Here is a 16117-nt window from a genome sequence, read left to right on the forward strand (position 1 = left end):
TACATCATCAAAATCGATAAATATGAAGCTCAATGTCGATTTAAACTTCAAATGTGGTATAACGACATACGAACTATGAACCAAGAAGATCCGGGAGGGTTCTGACTTCAAAAGTAGCAGGATACATCATCGAAATCGATAAATATGAAACTTAGGAGTTAAATCAAACCTGGGGGAGTTGACTGTTATAAGTCGGAAACTTAGTAAAAACGATGAATCCAACCATTCGTAGGTAAGATTCCATCGAGACATTTTTCAAAACCTTGAACAAACCCTTTTTTGGCGACTTTGATAAAAAAAGTTGCTCCGAGATCGAAACCTTAAACAAAACCTTTTTACAACTTGCATCCAATGTAGCTTGTGATCGGTTATACCTTGATTTTCAAAGTAGCTTGTAACCGGTTATACCACCTGCCATCTACTAATGACTACAACCATGGCTAGTATTTTAAAAGTTAAAATTCAATCTCATGTGTCTAATGGATCCGACGCTATGGTCACAATTTGTTTTTCATATAGCCATATCATAATCCTCCCAAAAAATAAAGAAATGGTGTAACCATATGTCAATGTTTTGTCATGTTTGATTAAATGTATCAATTCGTCAGTACATGTGTGTCTAATAAACCATATATTATGGACACATAAACAAACCAATGTGACTAAATAAATCCTTTTTCCGCCACGGATTAATAGGTGTGTCTATTGCCATCCTACAATTTCGACACATACATAATTATTTAATGTGGCCATATACGCATCTATGGCTACATATGATAGGATTAGACTGAAAACTATGACCAAAAGATACCCTATGGATACAGTTGATGGGTTTAGGATTAAACCCATGACCAAATGGTGCACTATGGCTACATGGTAACACAAAACGTGGCTATAGTTATATTGATGACATGTAGTCACACAAATAACCTGAAACGTGGTTGGGCTGTAAACAAAAAAACGTGGCCTATGTGAAGATTTGTACTAGTGGTAGCATATTTTAAATGACGGAATCAATGACGTCATAAAATTAAGAGTAAAGTGTGAGAGTTGTACGAAGTCGAGGAGCACATGCGAGAAGACCAGATATATGGATGCGAAGACATCGCATGCTAGATCTGAAAATAGGGGATTTGTTAGCTGTCCTCACTACGTAAAATCCCTATATATAGGACCAACCACCCTTGTGGTGGAGAGAGATCTTTTTGAGGGTAGAGACAGAACTTTAAAAGAGAGAAAGTTATTTGTTTTCCAAGTTAGGGTTCTGTCTATCATCTTTGTATTGATTTCTATACTTAATAAGATTATTTCTTAGTGTTCTTCATTATGTCTTCATAGTTTGTTATATAGATTGTTTAAGGTGTGTAGTAGTAGGATTTTCTACTACTACATTTTGGCGCTAGAATATAGCTCGGGATTGGAGTTGAATCTGTTTGTAAAAATTTTAAGATGAGTTTTTTTTTCGAAAATTTCTTTAAAAGTTAAGTTTCTTATTGTTTTTATTTTTGTGAAAGATTTTGATCACTACCACGAAAATTATTTTACTGCTATTTCAACAATTCGAAATCATTCATTCAAAACGCAGTCTTCATTGGAAAAAGAAATTTTAGTTTACTCACTGTTAATGGTGGTTTTTAGCTTAGGGTTAAAATCGTAAAACCTTGCATCAGATGTGACGTCACTCTGCAAGGAAACGGTGCTGCGAGTACTAACCTCTCCACCGACACATTTATTGAGCCGCTCAATACACTTTTATCCATAACACTCTGTAAATTTCGGCACCTCGCCAATACGAGACTCACTGAGTACTTTCCTGTGCTATGTTCCCCAGCAGAACCCTTAATCGGTATGGCATGACGGATTTATGTTCACTCGCAGCGGATTAGAATGAACCTCCAAGTACCAAAGTTAAGGCCATTGCAGGAAATGCTCAGACAGAAAGCACACTGCATTATGTAGATAAAGATTTTTGTATGGCAGCCTACAAAATCCAGCTAATTATTGTGATAACTCGCAAAGAACTCATAAACCCAACTAATTTGCAAATTAAGGTTTCGCGCCCCGCGCAGTATACTGGACCCCATTGGTCGAAACCATGCTTAAACAATCTAGGCAACCGAATCCTCCACAACGCGCTAAAAGTGCGGCCGCGCCCTAGCATGTCGCCCCTCTTTCCATCGACCAATCAGGTCGCTGCAAATACACCACCGCGTGTTGGAAGTATGGCCACGCCCTAGCATGCTGGCCATACTTCCCGTCAACCAATCGGGTTGCTCCAAAACTTTCCACGACCTCAAAAAGGTCGCCATACTAAGTTGACTTCCCAAAACACGCCAGCTTCCCAGAAACGCGCTAGCTTCCCAAAAAACGCCAGCATGCCGCACGCGCATGCCGCACATGCCAGGCGCGCATACCAGATGCGCATGCCAAACGCGCATGCCAGACGCGCTTACCAGACGCGCATGCCAGACGCGCATTCCAGCGACGCTACCACGCCTCTGGACACCAACGGAAGGTATCCATAATCAATGGCTACCCTTCCTTCTGAGGTGCGGATCTCAGTGGCAACTTCTGGACGCAATGCCAAATTCCACGGTTTGTGTCAAACCCTAATTTGGCCACGTCAAAGGCATGCGCAAGCCATGCCAGCACCACGGCAACACCACTGGTCGCCAAATGGAAGGTAGCCGCGATCAACGACTACCCTTCCTCCTGAGATGAAAAATCTCGGTTGACGAAGGTCGTCACTGAACCGGCAAGCCTCTCTATCTTAACTTGCCGCACATAGCAACAACATGCTACACGTTATCCAATGAAAACATTCGAGACATCAAAACATGTCACAAACTGGGGGATACTCATTAGAGTATTGGTCTGGCGGTTTACAGCGTGCGACGTGCAATACGCCCGTTATGGAAACATCAATTCGAGGCGTTACCCGTTACCACTTTTCCACCACTCAACCGCTTCCACTTCTTACGAGGCCAGGGTACGTTTTATTACGACTTGTTGATTAATGATTTTTCGTGGGGTTGTAGTAATGAGGTTCAAACTCTCGGACTTGTGAAGGATAATTTTTTTAGATTTGATAAAAATATATATACAAAAATATTAACAAATTGGTAGAGAGTTACTGGGACTAAGGACTTGGCCAATTCTCATGCTATGGTACATTTTATTTATCCTTAACAATTATCGCTCAAAACATAAAATGTACGGACTCTTATTTTGCCAATATAGATTCTCAGAATATTAGTTATAAATCATAAGCATGGGACATCAAACATTTAAGCCAGTATGCCGCATCAAATAAAATGATAACTAATTAATCAAAATCATTTTTTCAATTTTAAATCAATGCAAAAGTCATAAAAAGAATAAATTAAATTTACCAGAATGACGAAAATCGCCTCCTCCGTTGTCCTAATGTTGGGTTTAGCTCATCATGGTGAAATACCTCTCAAAATATTTTATTAAGCTCAATTGGTATTTACAAGAAGAGAAAAAAATGAAACAGGAAATATGCAACAGTGCATATGCGTTACAGACCGACTGTTTCAAGTCTCAACTGTTATGCTGAAGATAATCGTTACAAATCTGAAGATAAATGTTCCAAACGAGGATGAACAAACTGTTACAATGAAGATAAACGTTGCAATCCAGTTGAAGAAACTGTTACGACGGATGAATAAACCGTCGTCGTTTCCCTGTTCTTCACGAGCAGCAGGAGCAGCAGCAACAGAGTTCTGAAAACTCTTGATTCACGCCTCCTGAGCTCTCCTCTCGACCCCAAACTCTCGACAACCCTTCCAGGACTCATGTAGCTACTATTTATACATTTTAGGCGCATCAAATCTCTCCATTAATTCCTCAAAATCTTCACAGTAAAGGAAAATTATTCTTGGGAATAATTTCCTATTTTCTTTCTATGCATGCGTTAATTGTCTTGAAAATTTCCAAAATATGTTGATACGCAACCTAGGAGAATATCTGCACTTAATTTCCACAACCCATGCAACATCTTCACGTAATTTTCTTTCCAAGTTTAACCGATATCTCTTCTTTCCTGTTTTAATCGAGAATCGATTATCTGGCCAAATTTGATCGATCCCAACCACCAAAATATCTTCTTATATACATATCACATATACCCATTAAGTTTCAGCGATTTAATCACCTTAAAACACCTTCAAAAATCAATTGGAAAATCTGCCAGTACATGAAGAAATTTTCCCGCCAAATATTATTTTCAAATTCTGGGAAGAAAGTGACCTCCCCCTAATCCATCCCTGGGGTCCCTTTAGCAATTGGGGTGGAAATGGTAATTTTTCTGGATTCCTCGGGCACATTTCTGGGACGCTTCCGGTGCATTTATGGGGTGCCTTTAGTACTCTATCCTGAGGTATAAAACACCACTTTTTGAGCCAATATCGCCGCAAAAGCTTATTTCTCTAAAAACATCTACAAAAACACAAAATAACACAATAAGTACTTAATCGAGTCTAACAATACAGAAAATTGAGAACAAAATAGACACATAAATGCGTCTATCAAATACCCCCAAACTTATTATTTGCTAGTCCTCGAGCAAATTTATTCTAGAAAGGAAAATCATTTGAACCCCTAGGTGGCCCTAGTAGCGGAGTGTTGTCTCCGGAGGGTTTACCAGAGGTGTACCCACAAAACCAATACTCCAGACCCTAGCTATCTACGCAGAACCTTGGAAAGCACTAAAGAACCTCCTTGGTTGGCATACAATTATTGACTCTAAGAGGAAGAACCCTGATGCGAAATTCCAATTGTTGTACACGAGTTTGCACTCAAGCATACTGAAATTCATATAAGTGACAGAGCTCTACTAAGATAGTTTCACGATGGACATCATACTTGGAGTCAGACTAATCACATGAAAAGATTAAGAAGATGGAAAAAGAAAAATGTAGATGGTTGAAAAGCGAACGGTGTTTCCCATATCTGTCTGAAGGCCTCTGCCAAGATGAACCTAACCTAAATGACTGAGATACCGGTCTGACTAATATTAACACACTGGCATATACAAGGGAACCAGTGGTCAATAACTTAAATCTAGATCAACAAACTGGCAAATACAAGGGAACCAGCAGTTGACTACACATAACAATAACCATTATTTATTTTTATTTTTATTTTTATTTTTTTAACTTAATGGCATGAATAGATTTTTTTGATCCAAGCGTATGCTTCTTGTCAGCAGATTACACGATAGTTCCCACGGGTCCTGCATTCCACGCTTGCTTAGGCGACGAAAACAGGGAGAACACACGCATATTGCTATCCAAGTATTAATACTTATTCCGATTGGTCTAACTGGTCCGGTCTTTTTTTTTTCTTTTTTTTTTTTTGGTAACTCAGTCACTCTAATTCACCCTAGCAGCGGTAACAACTTGAATCGTGTGCCTCACCAAATCACTTGAAATAAAAGAAAACTGAAAATAGAAAGTGAAAAGGACTCGACGAGATATGGCGAAACTATCATGTTATTTCTAACATCTGAGCTCTGTGCTTTTATGAATAGACTCTATAGATGTTTCCGTCTAGTCAGATTGGTTCCTCAACTCCTACAACCAAAATGCTTCCATCCACTTAGATTGGTTAGTGCCATCCTAAATACGCATAAATTTCTAGGCTCTGGAGTTTATTTATTCATACTGCAACTAAAAAGTTTCTCCCATACCCCCAAACTTAAATCTAACATTGTCCTCAATGTTCTAAAGATGAAATTAAAAGCATGAACAAGGAGAAACTGTTACCATTTGAAGCAAAAGAGATAAGGAAAGATATTACCGTGTTTCATGAGATTGGGTTACCTCCCAAGAAGTGCTAAGTTTAAAGTCATCAGCCAGACATCGGAAAGGATTAGTCTACTCTAACCATAAAGTAACAGTCGAAATAACTGTGGGTCTTCAAAATGAAATAGAGCTGACCAAAGGAAACTACAATAACCCAAGAAAGTGAACAAGGATAACATTCCCTTATCTAGTTTCCTGATTAAGATATTTATATCTAATTGTGGTTCAGGTTCAGGTTCTATGAAAGGGTCTAAATAAAATATTTTCCTCGGATGCATTTCCTCATAGGTTGGATCCAAATTATTAGGTCCTAGAGTCTGGAAAAACTCAAATAAGAACTTGGAATCACAAAATAATAATAACCTAAATAACTGAGGATCCTCTAAGTCAATCAGGTTTGACTTACATAATTGACCACAGTGAGAGTAGTGGTCATTCTTAAGCAAATGTGTCGATTCTAATTTCCTAAAGCATTTAGGTCTAGTCTCACAACTTAATATTCGACATATTTGGAATATAAACGTTCCCACAGTTGGAAGAAAACTATTTGGTGGGATAACAAAGTCAATCTGGGGATCATACCTGGGCAAACCACATCAACCAGAGGATGGGTTTCTAACGACTGAACTCTTTCATGGACATCATTAGGCTCGGGAAAACGAGTATGAAGGTAATCTTGTAAAATGGTCGAGGCACAGATATCAAGTCCTAAGTTTAGGGACTTTCTGAGAGTTAAAGGTAAGGCACTAGGGAAGTGATAATCACCCCCAAACTTAGAGTTTTCAGTCTCTCTAGATAAACCTCTAATTATTTCTTGAATTTCCCTATCTTCAGAGTCCTTAAAATATTCAAGAGATTCTTCTAAGTTATTATCAGGTAGTGCATCTTTACTCATCTCTACGGGTCTATATTCTTCTTCCAAGACTATTGTTTCTAATTCGCTAGACTCTAAAACAATATTTTCGAAATGAAGTCGGGAACAGATCAAATTCCCTCGTTCAACAAGTGCGTCTTTTTCGCTTATAGCTAGATCTCGCTCTATTTGAACTTGAAGGATGGTTTCTTGAAATTCCTTCAAAGCTTAGACACCTTTAAGAGCAACTTCATCCTTCTCAGTAATAAGAGTATTAATCCTAGCTTCTAAAGATTTAATCCTTTCTTTGGATCCCAAGAAGCGACGTTTAAAACCATTACTAGCAGACAAGGCACTTCTGTGATCAATATTAAGAAGTTGGTACTTCGCCTTAAGCTCCTCCAAGGAAAGGGTTTTTAATTTGTCATCAGCAAGGTTATTAAGAGAAGCGTTAAGATACTCAAGGAGAATATCATCATCAACAGGAAGATGAAGGGAGTGAAATAAAGAAGATGCCTCATCAGTAAGGATGTAAATCTCTGCAAGAACAGACAATTACAAGGGGAGCGAAAGATACGAACACACAGATTGACAGAAAAAATGAAGAATTACGCACCAACTAATTGATCATTCCTCTTCTAAAGATCATAGATATGATTCTTATAAGTAGACACTTCAACTTCTAATTTATCGCTTCTCTTGCATAGATCATATGCGTCATCCTCATGAGTAGAAACTTGGGCCTTGAGTTTAATATTTTCAGCCTCGAGTTTGCCAAGTTTTCTCTGATAATTTGAAGAAACAACATATGACATGCGGGCCATCTACGAAGACACAGGATGTGAATATGAGAATATATAGCATAAAGATATCATCAAAGAAAGTGCGAAAGCATAGAGATTACCAAAGAGCCAAGTGAATACTGAAAACTTGGACTCAACACTGAGGAAGCTCCGTGAAGGGATTCGTCGTCCAAAGTAGGAGCATCGCATATTTTTACAATGGTATTGCAGGTGTGAGTGAGTAGCTCATTTCCAATTGTAGACATAGAATCAGAAAAGATGCCAGAAAGTTTCTCCATAGAAGATGTGATTGAACGGTCTTCAGTGAGAATAAAATCAGCATCATCGCTAGAGTGAGAGATTGAAGGAGAGGGAGAAGGTGCTTTCCGCTTATTTGAAGGATTCTTGGAAGAGGATTTAGAAGTAGTCTTCTTTTTCCGAACCATACCTTTACCTTTAGTGCCTACAGCTTCGCCAGAACCACTGACTTCTTCAGCTTCAACCTTCGCACACAGATAAAGATAAGAAACAGAGGCAACAATATTGTTAAAATATGAGAGAAGGTATTTCTTACTTCATAAGTGATCGAACGTACCACTTCCAACGTGCTTTGTCTCCCATGAGTCCTTAGATCCTTCTTCAACTTGGAAATCTGAAATCAAGAAGGTTAATAAGATGAGGAATGGGGTGAATAATGAAAAGTAAATAAGCGAAGTTATGAATAACATACCAAAACTTCTCTCTCAGTCCATTTGAATTCCCAAGGATTATAAGCGGGAAAACCCTCAGGGAGAGAATTAATTGATCCATCAACATGAAGACCAGCAATGTAGGACCTTTCAGGATGATGGGGAAAACATTCCAACGATCATCCTTCGATCGTGCAGTATTATTAGTGGTATCATGGAAATCGCATGATCATATTCTCTTCTGCGATGCCCTCCTTCCTTTGCGAACGAACACCCCAACTAGATGACTCATTATTCATAATACCAATATTATAGTGAGCGAAGAAATTTTCCACCGAATACTCCTCGGGGTTAATCTCTACATCCGCATACTCAGTTTTTCTAACCTTTTTGGGATAGAGGGACTCTAACCCAGCCGCAGCCGAGCATACTCTACCAAAATTCTGATACTATCACTGCTCAATTGGAAGACCGCACGCGAGAATCTCGCATCCGAAAGAATTCTATAAAATAAAGGAATTTGGGGATTATAAAGAGGGATAGGAAGGCCAGCGAGAATTTGCCCGACTGAAACGATGATCTTCTGGTCATTCCAGTTATCGAGCGAAAACCATCTGGGGTTGAGAGCAGAAGTGGGTTTTGAGTTGGGAGGAACAGATAATGCAAAACCTCTATCTTTAAACTCTGCTTGAATCCTATCGAATTCCCTTTGAACTTTCCATCCTGCATAGAGAACCACTTTTAAAAGTATGGGAATGAGGGTAAACAGAGGTGATCAAATCGATCAAGATCAGATGTGAAAGAGTAAAAAGAGTGATAAAAATGGGAGAAGGTGGTGATTAACTCAAAGATAGAAGAACAACAGAAAGATTTTAATCAAAGGAACAACAGCAGAAGAAAATAATAGTTGCAGAGAGAAAAGGAAGAGAGTAAAAAGAGAAAAGAAGAAGATGATCGAGAGTAAATAAAAGTTTTACTCCCGATTCCCAAGATAATTACCCCATTAAAACGGATAGGAAAAGACGGTTACGAAAGACGTGTCAGATAATGAATGGTTGAGAAGACGCGTGTAAGTTGTCATGCCTGAATCAGGGGAATATGTCGGCAGAAAAGAATACGAAAAGATGAATGGGTGCGGTAGAATAGATCAGATTTTCTCATATCGCTCATTCTTTAAAAAGAACGTTATGAGAAGAGGCAAAATGTAGGAGTAAAATACCGCACACCTATTAGATATGCGAAGTAATGACACTCAAGCCTGAGCGAAGACGACCGCACATAGCATATCCGGGGGATAATTTTCTAAATGGAAAATGTGCACGAGAGTTTTTACCAAAAAAAAATTACAACACGATAGTGGTACTGCTACTAGATGACCGCTGCTGCCAAGGTAGGACGGTCGACCGAAAAAATTGACGTAAAACTAAATTTTGTATTCACAATTTAGTTCCATCATTATGTCACGGAATCAGACTTGTAAATTTTTAAAACGAAGTTGTAAAGCAAATGGATGTATCACTTTTCCTGAAACAGAGTGAAAGTATCACTTTTCCAGAAACAGAATGAAAGTATTATTTTTCCTGAAACGAAAAATTAATTGATGTATAAACCAAAATATGACTGCATCATGTGTTATGTATCCTTTGTGGTGGTTTGCATAATGGCTATGCATTTAATTTTCGAAAATTTTGCTTAAAAGAATAAACACCTCTGAATTTTTCATAAAAACACTAAATTTGATATTGTTGTTTATACTCATTGCATAGATTTCTTTAAAATCTTTCTTACGACATAAAATTTGTAAAATTCCAAAGCACGGAATTTTTATATATGATATATTAATTCTAGTTTGCTTTCCAATTATTCCCTGAAAAATTAGGATATATATTACAGTAATCGGGATAAAAGGGTGGGGCAGTGTTGTCCTTTCATCGTTGAACCAAAAAAAATTGGTTACACCAAATCCAATCTTTTTGTGTCAAATTGGGGAAAAAAATCATCCTTCACATCGACACAAAGTCATCATATATCAAAATCCTCCCGGCCCAATAAAATATATCTACATGAAAGCAAGGGTGTGTAGTTGTACACCCAGCCCAGCGCACTTTGAAGCCTAAATTTTTAAAAAACCTGGAGTTTCAAGCCCATTTAAACATACTAGCTACCCCTAAAAATATTTTGCTTCCCCATAGATAGAATTCCAGCTCCGCACCTGTTTGGACTCCCTTGCTATTGTTCTCAATTTGATGTGTAGTTCTTTTACCTCTTTGTGATTTAATTTCTAAATTAGTTCTTGACACCTAAATTGGCTAAATTCATTCTCTTGTTGATATCAGCTGAAACTAGACCATAGCACCGGATTAGTGGTTTTCCCTGAATCCACAGTTTTCTAATTTAGGGGATTATCTATACCCGTGTGGACCACATTTCTACATTATGTAGTGGGATTTGGATCGAGAGCTAAAGGGAAACACTAGGTAGGTTCCTCCTCCTCTGTTCTTTCATCTTCATCCTTTCGTCTTATTAAATTGATTGATGAAAACAAACTCTCACACTCTCACTCCCTAAATTACAAAGAACCGGCCAATAAATATCCATTTGAGCACCTATGTTGGCGGCTATGATTTTCATTTCCTTAACAATTAAGGAAAACATCAAATGGCTCTTCCTCCTCTTCATCTCTCTTGAAGTCTTGCGAGATACTCCATAAAGGAGTCAAAAGGGTTTCTGCGTTCTACCCCGTTTGAATGTCTTGCGAGATATAAAGGAGTCAAAAGGGTTTCTGCTTTCTACCCCGTTTGAATGAAATCTCCATTTCCAGTCGTCACCTTATACTCTGTGGAGTATTATTGATTTATTTCTTTTGCTAAAGAGGGAATAAACTTATTAAAACGCTGATAAACTATTTATCACTTTGGTAACACTACGAAGAAGACGCGTCTCGACTGAGCTGATTACAGTGACTACGTCATTATTGCGTAACCTCCGATGATGTCATCATAAACTATCATTTTGTTAACTAACGATTCATTCGCGACTAGCTTAGCATTGTTAAAAAATTGGGAAATTAGCAAGAAATTACCTTCCCACAAAAGTGTAGTCACTACACCAAATGGAGTAATTTGTAACACTAAATTGTTATACAAATAGGTGTGACATCTTTAAAAAGTGTAACAATATGTCCTTTTATAATTATATTTTATTTTTAATTAAAGTTATGGTGTGACAAATTATCCATCCAAATAAAAAAAAATTAAAAACATATAAAATAAGTGGAAATAAATTTCCCCCTCCAGCCAAAATAATTACCGCCAAAGTATACTTGAGATATCACATTTTTATATTAAAAACCTAAAGGAAAAAAATCAGAGAGTAAAAAGTAAAAGTAACATCTTCAATCGAGGTACGTCTGTCTCTCACTCGTTTTTAAATTATTTTTCACATTTTTCAATGCTTCTTCGTAATCTCTTTCACGAAAAAAAGAAAAATACTTCTTTGTAATTTTTTAATGTACAGGATAATATGCTTCGTAATCTCCATTATTCATCTGAGATTTCTTCTGTAAGAAAAAAATTCCCTTCGAAAAACAAAAGAAGGTTTTGATTTCGTTCATCAAATCATGAGATTCCTCAATTAGTCTACCCTAATTTTTACTGCTCGTGTTCTTCATCAACTATTCTACCCTAATCTTCGACCAATTTCTTCTGGAAGATTTTTGTTGCTCTTGTGTTCTTCACCAAATCATGAGATTCCGCAACTATACTTACTTACTATGCTTTGTTCATTTGTCGTGAGATTATCTACTAACTTATTTCATATGATGGTTTGTTTTCTTGATTAAAGGATTGATTCATTATGTGCATTTCTTGTTATATGTTGTCTACTAACTCATCTTTTATTGTGTAGCATGGATACAAATCAATATGGCAGTGATGGTGTACAAACTATAACCACTCAATCATTGCAGAATAGTGCATCTGTTGGGAATAGTTTTAAAGTTTTTGTTGAAGTTGATGCAGCTTGTAGACCAATAAAAAAAATGCAGAAAAATTTTCTTCTCGTGTAGGGGAACTTATACGAGCGCATTTCCCACTACGTTATGAAGATTAAAGGATTGTCCCAGAAAACTTTAAGGAGGATGTGTGGAAAGGCTTAATGGTATGTAACCTTCTGTTTTAGGTTAACAAGTTTTTTTAAATACATTTCTTCTTGACTCTTGAGTATTGAGTTTCGTTTTGGTGTACATTTATTACTTAGAGAGAGTTTAAGTTTAATGCTCCTTCGCACTTGGTACGCCCGAACCTCGAAGTAACCTTTTCACAGAAGTTCAGAACATTCAAATACCAGCTTCGACAGAATTATTTCAAGATATCCAGAGGTAAAGCACAAATTGAAGCAGCTATTCAAGCTGGTTTGGATCCAAATGCGTGGAAAAGCAAAGAGGAGATTCTAGAAAACGTTCCGATGGGGGTTACTCCAAGTAATTGGACCACTTTCGTTGAGAATGAGTTCAAAGAAGGAGTCAAAGAAAGCCATGAAAAGAAATCAGAGAACAAAAAGAAATGCACAATCCCTCATACTCTTGGGAGGCGTACCTATGCGAACAAATGTCATATCCTTGTATGTTGTATACACTCCTCAATTATATTAGTTGTTTTGAAATTATATTTTTTTATGGTTATACAACAAATATGGATTCAAATGAGCAGGCAGAAGAGGATGGGATGGTTACAGAGGATCGCGAATACGCTTGGATGAAGGGTCATGAAAAACACGATGGAACTGTTCATCCATCAACAGTTGAAAAATATGTAGGTATATCAAGAATTAAAGCATGTCAAACTTTTACTTAAACTTTCCTAACCGTTACTAGGTAACACATATTGTGCAGGAACAAGTCAAAGCTGCCTATGAGAAGCGAAAAGAGGGAGGAACTGATTGCTCATATGATTTTGGTTCTGATGGTTTAATTGATGTCTTTGGCCCAGATAAGGGTAAAAGGTCTTTACGTGGCTTTTCCTCCAGCGTTTCTGCGAAGCGTGCTAAGCAAGCATTCCTGACTGCTTCTCTTCGCGATTCTACAGTTAACAAATGCAACTCCCCTGTCATCAGACTGAAAAAGGTAAACCCCACTCTTGCAATTTATGATAGTAACCCTGTTTCTTTAGTTCTCATTGTTGCCTTATCTTTTATATCACTGTCTAAGATCAACATGTTAGGCAAATTTGTACTTCAATTATTGCAATCGTATACTTCCATATCAAATTTGTACTTCAATAATTGCAACCTTGTAACTCTCATAGGGTTTGTTTTAGTACAATCAGTGAAGTACTTCAATAATTGCAACCTTGTAACTCTCATAGGGCTTGTTTTAGTACAATCAGTAAAAATTGTGATGTTGGTGCGTGTGAAACTGAAAGTTCAAATGGAATGGCATACAATTTTTATAGGTTGGTAGTCTCTCCCATGTAACATCTTGGCTACTTTGACTAGAAATATTTTCTTATTTTTCCATTAACATTTGGCACAATTCAGTTCATCCTCTGTTTTGTTTTGTTTTTTTTGATCTGTTTTGTATGATCCTAAAAGCTAACTTACCCATGATTACAGGTTATCCTTTTCTCAGTATTTGTAATCAGGTTAACTTTTAGGATTCTAAGAAATGGTTAATGATAATACACATTATATATGACGACTTTATATTTTTCTTGTTGAAGCATTTATGACTTTACGTTAATTGTGTACTATTGCATTACAGGTCACGGCACAAAATATATCCAGTGACCATCCGACAAGCGAAGAAACAATCTTGGATGATTCTTGTACCCCTAACTCTGAGTTCCCTCCTGACTTCACTCCAGAAAATCATGCTTTTACCAGGAATTTAGATCCCATGTCAGAGCCACAACCTTTCGACAATTCTGGTTATGAAGAGTCTTCATATCAGAGTGTGAATTTGTTGGACAGGAATGGAAAAATAGTTGCAGCTGGATATGTGGTAACCGGTTCGGAAGGTGAAGTCTGTCACCACAGAATTGTCCAAAAGAACGAGAGGAAAGTTCGCATAGAACGCGTCTGCAATGATTCTGCACCAATTTGGGACCCTCCTCAAGGTGATGACTTCTATAAGCTATCTTCTTATGTTGCGGGTGGTTGGATAATATGGCATAAGAAGCGTCTGCAATTTACAAATTAAACTTTGTGTACCTTGTTACAGATCAGTACCACTAGGTAGAGTTTATGTTTTAATTTATGATAGTTTGTTAGCTTCTATTGTTTAGTGTTTTAAGAGTGTATTGGGGATATCCAGTGGACGTAGAAACAGATTTTTTTTTACTAATTTAATTTCTATATCTATTAAAATTTCTGGGTACCATTTTTTTGGATTATGCACATCTAACAATAGGGTGAGTTGGGGAAAGTAGGTGTATGAATCCAAAACAGGGTGGGAAAATAATTTTTTTTTTCGTAATTACTGTTTAAATTATTACACTTATATGTGTCAGATAATTGACATACTTTTAGTGTGATTTTAATTAATTAAAGTCACACTTATTAGTGTGACCTCTAATGTGTAACAAAAGAAAAAAACCATATTTATGACACTAATAAGTGTGATAATAATCAAATGTCACACTTATTTGTGTAACAAAATTTCTGATTTGGTGTAGTGAGTGGTGTACTGCGAACATACATACAACACTTCAGTCCACGAGTCCCATATAATCTCTAGCTAAGCCTTCACAGAAAGTTATAAATACCAATCTCCCCTTTGCTTGTTTGCATAACCTAATCCCTACAACTGTGTTATAGTACTTTCTTACTCTTTGTCTCTGTCTCTGTCTCTGTCTCTAAAAGATAGCGAGAATAAGGTCATTCTATTTTCTTCATTAACTACGTATACCCACACACTATAACCAAATATATAATAACTAAGCAAAAATGGAAAATGGAGGAAGAATGAACCATGGGGAAGTAGAGAACAGGAGAGTGGGAAGTCCACCCAGAAGAGGTAATCGAATCAAACTTGAGATTTGCAAGGTTGTTGCAAAATCAGTCAAGTCTCTGGTTACAGAAACTGCACTGAGCAGTAGAAAGAGAGATAAAGTAGCTCCAGAACCAGCAGCGGAAGAGTAACATTCATTGAGATGACCATGAACATCATCACTCTTATATATATATATTGATGAAGTCATGCATATATGTATCTCATGATGATCATCAATACTGGTACTTGTACTGGTACAGTCTCTTGTTTTGTTGTTATAGATTTGAAGTATGATATAGTTATAGTTATTAAAGAGTTGTGTAGGTTTTTACAAGTCTCTCCATCCATTAAAGAAGGAACGTGTCCAAGTATATATGTATTATGTAGTGCATGTGTTTCATCTTATATGGAAATAAATTTTATAAAAAGGTGCAACAATCATTCTATTAAGCCGAGCCCGTAATCAAATCCATTTTATTTAATTTTCGGAATAATTCTTCCAAATAGTGGAATAAAACAACTTCAACCATAATTACCAGTTAATACATGAAAATATGAACTAAGCAATGACGTAAGTTATACTTGCTTCAAAAAAAGAAAAAGCAAGTTATACCCGAAATTTATCAAGTATATGTGATATGCATGATGCAATAGAGAGGTTTGAGCCGGTCAAAAAGAAGATAGTGATAGAAAGAAAGCAATGGAGTCTCGAGCCTAGTTAGTAAGTTCGCGAATGAGAATCATTCACGAATTTTTCCGTATCACGAATTTTATCGTCTTATTCGCGTACGTTTGCAACTCCGAACCCAAGTCGTGTATTATGTGGCATTCCCGGATTATTCGCGAACCGTTCACGAATTTTACGTATTCCGAATGATACGTCCGTTTAATTCGCCATAAATTCTTTAGCTTTTACTTTTCAAAGACTCCACTTTTTGGGCTTTACTGCCTTCCGAGCATACACGACCGAATATTAG

The sequence above is a fragment of the Papaver somniferum genome, chromosome 10 (genome assembly GCF_003573695.1).
Source record: "Papaver somniferum cultivar HN1 chromosome 10, ASM357369v1, whole genome shotgun sequence".
NCBI classification, from domain to species: domain Eukaryota; kingdom Viridiplantae; phylum Streptophyta; class Magnoliopsida; order Ranunculales; family Papaveraceae; genus Papaver; species Papaver somniferum.